Raw genomic sequence first — 6,926 nt, 5'->3', positions numbered from 1 at the left:
GGTGCCAGTCACGTGGGCTACTTTGTCCTGGATGGTGTCAAGCCTCTTGACTGTTTTTGGAGCTGCACCCATCCAGGCAGGTGGGAGTATTGCATCACACTTGTAGACAGTGGGCAGATTCTGGGGAGTTGGGAAGTGAATTATTTGCTGCGGGATTCCTAGTAACTGACCTTCGCTTAGAAACACAGACACATAGAAAACACCAGCAACAGTAGGCCATTTTGCCCTTTACACTTGCCCTGCCATTCAATATGATCAAAGCTGATCATTCAACTCAGTACCCTGGTCCACTTTCTCCTTGTACACTTCGAATTATGTCCAAGTCCTTCTTGAGAACATTCAATGTTTTGCCCTCAACCACTTATTGTGGCAGTGAATTCCACAGCTTTACCACTCTGTCAGTGAAGAAATGTATCCTCATCTCAGTCATAAAAGGCCTAGCTCGTATCCCTAGATTGTAACTTGGCTCTGGACTCCCTGGTCATCAAGAACACCCTTCCTACATTTATCCTGTTAGAATTCTATAGGTTTCTAAGAGATTGCCTCTCATTCTTCTAAACTACAATGAATACTCCACGACTGTGGTTTTATGTGGCACTGTCGGCTCTGGTTTCCTCCCACGGTCCAGAGTTGTACAGGTTACGGAGATTGGCCATACTAAATTGCCTGTGGTCTCCAGGGATGTGCAGGCTAGATAGATTATGCACGGGAAATGCAGGGTTACAGGTAGGTAGTGGGTCTGGGGGATGCTCTTCAGAGGGTTGTTGTGAACTTAACAGGCTGAATGGCCTGCTTTGTCATTGTAGGGATTCTATGATTAGTGCCTCCATTGATGTGTATTCTTTGTGCCTTTTTAATCTATGCACTAGAATTCTGAATATTCCGAGACAGCCAGGGCTCTTTGGGCCTGTTGCTAACAATTGTTGCCAGAACACCCTTCCTCAGATTGGACATTCCTCCACACAGAGGAAGCCTCAGTCAAGAAGCCTACCAAGTCACTTTTCAATGGGAACAGGGCTGATCTGTTTGCGTTTCAAATTCCAAAAGAGAAAGAGAAAGAAAGATGTGGCCAACCTGGACCAGATGGAGTCAGGAGCCAAAATGCTTTCTACTTTGCCAGTGCCGCCATCTTGGAACTGACTTGAAACGTTAACTGTTTCGCTCTTCACAAATACTGAGTTTTTCCTGTCAGTTTCTACTTCTGTTTGTTTCACATAAGACCATGGGTCATAAGACCATAAGAAACAGGGACAGGAGTGTGCCTTTTGGCCACTCAAGCTTGCTGTGCTATTCACTTGGATCTGGGCTGAACCCACATTCCTTATGTACACTCTCCTGCATTTTCCCATTACCCTTGAATCTATCTTGGTCATAATCTCGGTCAAAGAGCTAAATATTAAGGATTGCCATAGATTCGGAGAGGCAACAGGCCCCTCTTTGAACCATAGAGTCCCTGCAGTGTCGTTGCTGTCCCATTGCTTTCTTAAAATGCCCTTGTTCTTCCTATACTCCACTAGCGCCTCCATTGATTTGCATTATTTGTGCCTTTTCAAAACCTACAGTAGAGTTTGTAATATTCCGAGACAGCCAGGGTTCTTTGGGCGTACTGCCCCTCCTCTTCACCCTCGCCATTGTAGCACTCCCTCCATAGCCAGAATGTCCTTCCTCAGGTTCAGGACTCCCCCACGCAGAGGAAGCCTCCTTCATGTCTTGTCTTCAAGAGGCCCATCAAGTCACTTTTCAATAGGATCAGAGCTGATCGATTCATTTCAAATTCCGCATTTCCATCTACTCCTCCAATAACTATCCATTCCTCTGCCTAATGAGGGTCCAACTAACTCCACTGTAAAAATATTTAAGGAGCCTGCCTCCACTGCCTTCTGAGGTAGAGAGTTGAAAAGTCATAGGGCAGAATCACACAGGGACATCAGCCATTGGTGGGATTTGTGTCAGAATCAGACGAGAGGTTGATTGTCTTGATGTCTTGTGCACTTTACTGCATCTTTTATGCATTTGTTGAGCCAAGCAGCCAGCTGTCAATTAAGAGGGATTGTTACTTGTTAAGTGAAATGTTGCTCACTAATACTCAGTCTCCTATCTTACCAAACTGGATAATTGGGGAAGGTGTGTATTATCGCTGGACTGTTAATCCAGAGAGCCAGGTAATGTTTCAGGTTTAAATCCTGTCATGTCAGATGGTGGAATTTGAATTCAACAAAAATCTGGAATTAAGAGTCTAATGGTGACCGTGAAGCAATTGTTGATTGTTGGCAAAACCCATCTGGTTCACTAATGACCCTTCTTCAATTAAACTGCCACCCTTACCAGTGTGGCCTATATGTCACTCCAAAACTACAGCAATGTGGTTGATTCTTAACTGCCCTCTGGGCAATTAGGGATGAGCAATAAATGATGGCATAGCCAGCCACGCCCTCATCGCATGAATGAATAAATAAAAAAACTAATAAGCTGGGGATTGAGAATTCTCAACATGACAGGACCTGGCAACTTCAGCTTATTGCTGGTTTTAAGGAGCCACAATGTTGCTCAGAGTCGAGCAGAATCTCAGGACACAATGCACAGGCGTCAGCCACGCACATCCCTCATCAACAGAAATTTGCCAGTCCCTCTCAACCAACCTGGAACATCTCCAATTCATTCATCGGACACTGTGGAAGCACAGAGCTCCTTCACAGTAATCAGTATTGAAAAGCTGCTGCAAGAGCACTATGGGAGCAGCGGCAGGCACCTACCTCACCGGTTGCATCCCAGGGCTGCTTGCTTACTCTCTCAGTGCACACTCACTGAACACCTATCTGCATGCTCACAGCCTCCCAAGCCTTACCCTGCCAATTTGTGCATGCACACAACCAGGCAGCTTGTCCTCCATCTGGCAGGCGCCCATCTTGCTATGCTGCAGCTTGTCTCATTAATCTCACATTCACTCCATAACAAACACACTGCATGTGCAGCAAGCAGGCAGCCCTGTCTCATAGTCTCAGGGGAGCAGACCTCACTGAAGCCCATGGAGGCACCTGTCAGTGTGGGGGTCCCAGCACTGTCAGTCAAGGCCTCCCATACCAATCCAGGTGATTGAACAGCTGCCTGGTTGGGGTGACGTCAGTCAGGGGACCATGCCTCTGCAGTCCAGGCGAGTGGGTCACTATCTGTCACGTGGCTCTGTAGTGATGAGACTGAGGCAGGAGTATTTGGGCCAGTGACATCGGGAGGATCGGTCAGGTCTGTGCATTTTCCGGGGCTCTCAAGGCAATGGGGGCCATGCTCAGTCCGTCAGACAGTCCACAGAAACAAAGACAAAAGGTGGATGATGTGTCATGGGGACTGCTGTCATAGGAGGAAGACTCAGGAGCCTATTGGGAGCTGCAGGCTTTGGGAAAGATGGATAGAAATGAAAAGGAGACAACAGTATTTGTAAGATGTGTGGAATACGTTAAAGCATGGATGGGAACAAGGTAATGCAGAGGCTGGAAGGGGCACCCTAATTTCAAAAGGGGAGACAGTGTATGTCTACACCTGGATTAGAGTGGTGCTGGAAAAGCACAGCAGTTCAGGCAGCATCCGAGGAGCGGATGCTGGTTGAACTGCTGTGCTTTTCCAGCACCACTCTAATCCAGAATCTGGTTTCCAGCATCTGCAGTCATTGTTTTTACCTATGTCCACACCTGCCACGGTCACACCATATGCCAGGGGCTGGGGGAGGGCCGGGCCAGGCCAGCACTTGAAGGCTCATGTGGATGGTTTGGGATGGGTGATGTGGCGAATGGGGCTTATAGGATGAACTATGAGCAAGGGGACATGGATGTTTGGGGTCTCACCAATATATTCCGGCAGAGGTTGGAAGTCAGTGATTGAGGAGCATTCACACACCTTCTGTTATGCTGGAATTCAATAGTAGGCAAAGGGGCTGAAAATGGCTGTGACCATTCTCGGAGTGGACATGTAAGTGAGGCAGAGACTGCAGGACCCAATGATGTGAGATCCTATAGAGGGAAAACAACATTACTCATTGACCCATTGGGTGTATTGTATTGTACTGGACACAGACCTGTGAGAACCCTAATCTCTGGCCATCCTAAAGCATTTATCCCATTTGCTGTGCAGTCCTCTGTCCCACGCATCATCGAGCACCTCATTCCTACCAACACTTTGTAACATCAAGGTTAGAGAAAGATTGGGAAGTTGTACAATGAGGGGAAATGGTACCGACTGAACTTATTGCCTTTATATGCTTTTTTTCCTCTTGCATCCACTTGCTGCTCCAGGCTCTCAATATAGACATTGATCTGTAGTACATCCTGTGTGGAGGTGAAGTTAAGCATCATGCTGGCACAGTTACTTTTGAGGCTAGAGAGATTCAAGGAAACAACTGTAGAGGCAAAACAGTGCAGTTTATTCAAAAGTGAAAATTCATAGACAGCGCAATAGGTTTGCATCTTTCTCTCCATCCCACTATATCTCAGTGTAGTCCCAAGTTCAAAAGCTGGGAGTCCGCTCAGCATTTTGGCCCTGGAATTTTGGTTGGGTAACCTGGGGTGTAATTGTATCTGGTTGGCCCAGGCCTGCTGAGGTCTTCTCGCCAGGGACAAGTAGACTATCTAAGGGATCATTGTGCAAGTTGTAGTGGAATTGAGTGAGGTGAAAGTGGGTGGCAGGGCTGTCAGTGCTGGTGCAGGTCGGGGAATGGTGATGGTTTGATTTGATTTGATTTGATTGATTTGATCATTTTCATTTGTACTGAAGTGCAGTGAAAAGTATTATTTTGTGTGCTGTCCAGGCACACGTATGTACATCAGAGTATTAGAACATAACGCAGAATCTATGGTAGATTGACTTTGAGAAGTCAAGTCAAATCAGGGCTGGACTTATACACTTAATGGTAAGGTCCTAGGGAGTGTTGCTGAACAAAGACACTTTGGAGTGCAGGTTCATAGTTCCTTGAAAGTGGAGTCACAGGGAGGTAGTGTATTGAAGAAGGTATTTGGTATTCTTTTCTTGATTGGTCAGAGCATAGAGTATAGGAGTGGGGAACGTGGCACACTGATTAGGCCACTTTTAGAGTAGTATATGCAATTCTGGTTTCCCTCCTATCGGAAGGATGTTGTGAAACTTGAAAGGGTTCAGAAGAGATTTACAAAGATGTTGCCAGGGTTGGAGCATTTGAGTTATAGAGAGAGGCTGAACAGGCTGGGACTGTTTTCCCTGGACCATCAAAAACTGAGGGGTGGCCTTTTAAAGGTTTATAAGATCCTGCGGGGCATGGATAGGATAAATAGACGAGTGGTTTTTCCTGAGATGGGTGAGCCCAGACCTAGACAGCATAGGTTTAGGGTGAGAGGGGAAAGATTTAAAAGGGACCTAGGGGCAACGTTTTCATGTAGGGTGTGGTGTGTGTATGGAATGAGCTGCTAGAGGAGGTGGCGGAGGCTGGTACAATTACAACATTTAAAAGGCATCTGGATGGGTATATGAGTAGGAAGACCCAGAGGGATATGGACTAAGTGCTGGCAGGTGGGACTAGATTAGGTTAGGATATCTGGTCAACATGGCCAAGTTGGACTGAAGGATCTGTTACTGTGCTGTACATCTCTATGACTCTATGAGTCAACAGCAGAGTTTTGCACAGCAGGATACCTAGCCTCTGACCTGTCATCACTGTGTTTATGAGGTGACTCCAGTTGAGTTTCTGCTGAACAGTAACTCCCAAGATGTTGATAGTGGGATTCAGTGATGGTAGAGGCACTGAATATCAAGGACAATGGTTAGATTGTCTCTTACTAGAGATCATTGACTAGTCCTGTATTCCCTACTGAGGGGATCTGATGGAAATGGATACAACTCTAATAGGGCTGGACAGACTATATGCATGGACTCTAAAACTAAGGGACACAGCCTCAGGATACAAAGTAGACCATTAGAACTAAGGTGAGGAAACATTCCTTCATTCAAAGGGTATGGAACCTGTGGAATTCACTACAACAGATAACCTTGGAAGGCAATTCACTAAATATATTTAAGAAAGGGATAATAAATATTTTTAAGAATTAAAAATGTGAAGAAGCATGGGGAGCAAGCAGGAATATGCATTAATTTGAAGAAACAGCCATGAACGTTTTGAATGGTAGAACAAGGGCTAAATGGCCTACTCATACTCCAAGTTTCTGTTCCTAATTTTAAAATTAATATGTTTCTAGACAAGGAGTTGCCATGTCTGAGATGGGAGTCCCAGGAGGAACAATGTTGAGGGGGGTTGCTATAGATTGTTCACAGAGGTTTTTCGTATTTCACAGGCTTTGCCCATGTCCAACTGGAGGAGTTTTTGACTCATTTCGGTCTTATTGCTGGTTAGCTGTAGGGAGAGCTTGGTAATGGGTGTTAGGATTGATGGAAAAGATGGGAAGATCTCTTCGCCAATCACATGGGAATTTGTTTACCTCACAATGCCTAATATCAAACACTGAATATGACAAGTACTGGGACTAAGGATGAACGTGTCACAATCTTCACTTCACCATTGGCGGCAGGGCCTTGAGGATTCTGAGGCCCAAACCTCTGAACTTTCTTCCTGAAAGCTCACTACCCTATTTCTTGCAAGATACATCCAAAACCCCACCTCTTTGAAGCAAGCTTTTAATTAATTTTCGTAGACCTTCCCCACATTGATCATGGTCAGTCTTGGACACCAGTGTCAATGCTTGATCCTAGGGTGTTTGAACTCAGGAGACTGTTAAAATACAACATTAGTCCTAACCCTTTGTTCACTGGCCACTTGCCCATCAGACGCCTTGGGTCTGCCCACTCTCTAACCCTCACAGCCCCGCCTTTTTTCCCATTGTAGAGGTGAATTGCTGGAGTCATCACACTGCATAGCCACCTAGGGTCCATCAAAGCCCCTCAGGTAGCCAATA

This window comes from Chiloscyllium plagiosum, unplaced genomic scaffold, assembly GCF_037043375.1.
Source record: "Chiloscyllium plagiosum isolate Xiang-an unplaced genomic scaffold, Cpla_swu_hap1 HiC_scaffold_7, whole genome shotgun sequence".
Lineage (NCBI taxonomy): Eukaryota > Metazoa > Chordata > Chondrichthyes > Orectolobiformes > Hemiscylliidae > Chiloscyllium > Chiloscyllium plagiosum.
This window is presented reverse-complemented; position numbering follows the sequence as displayed.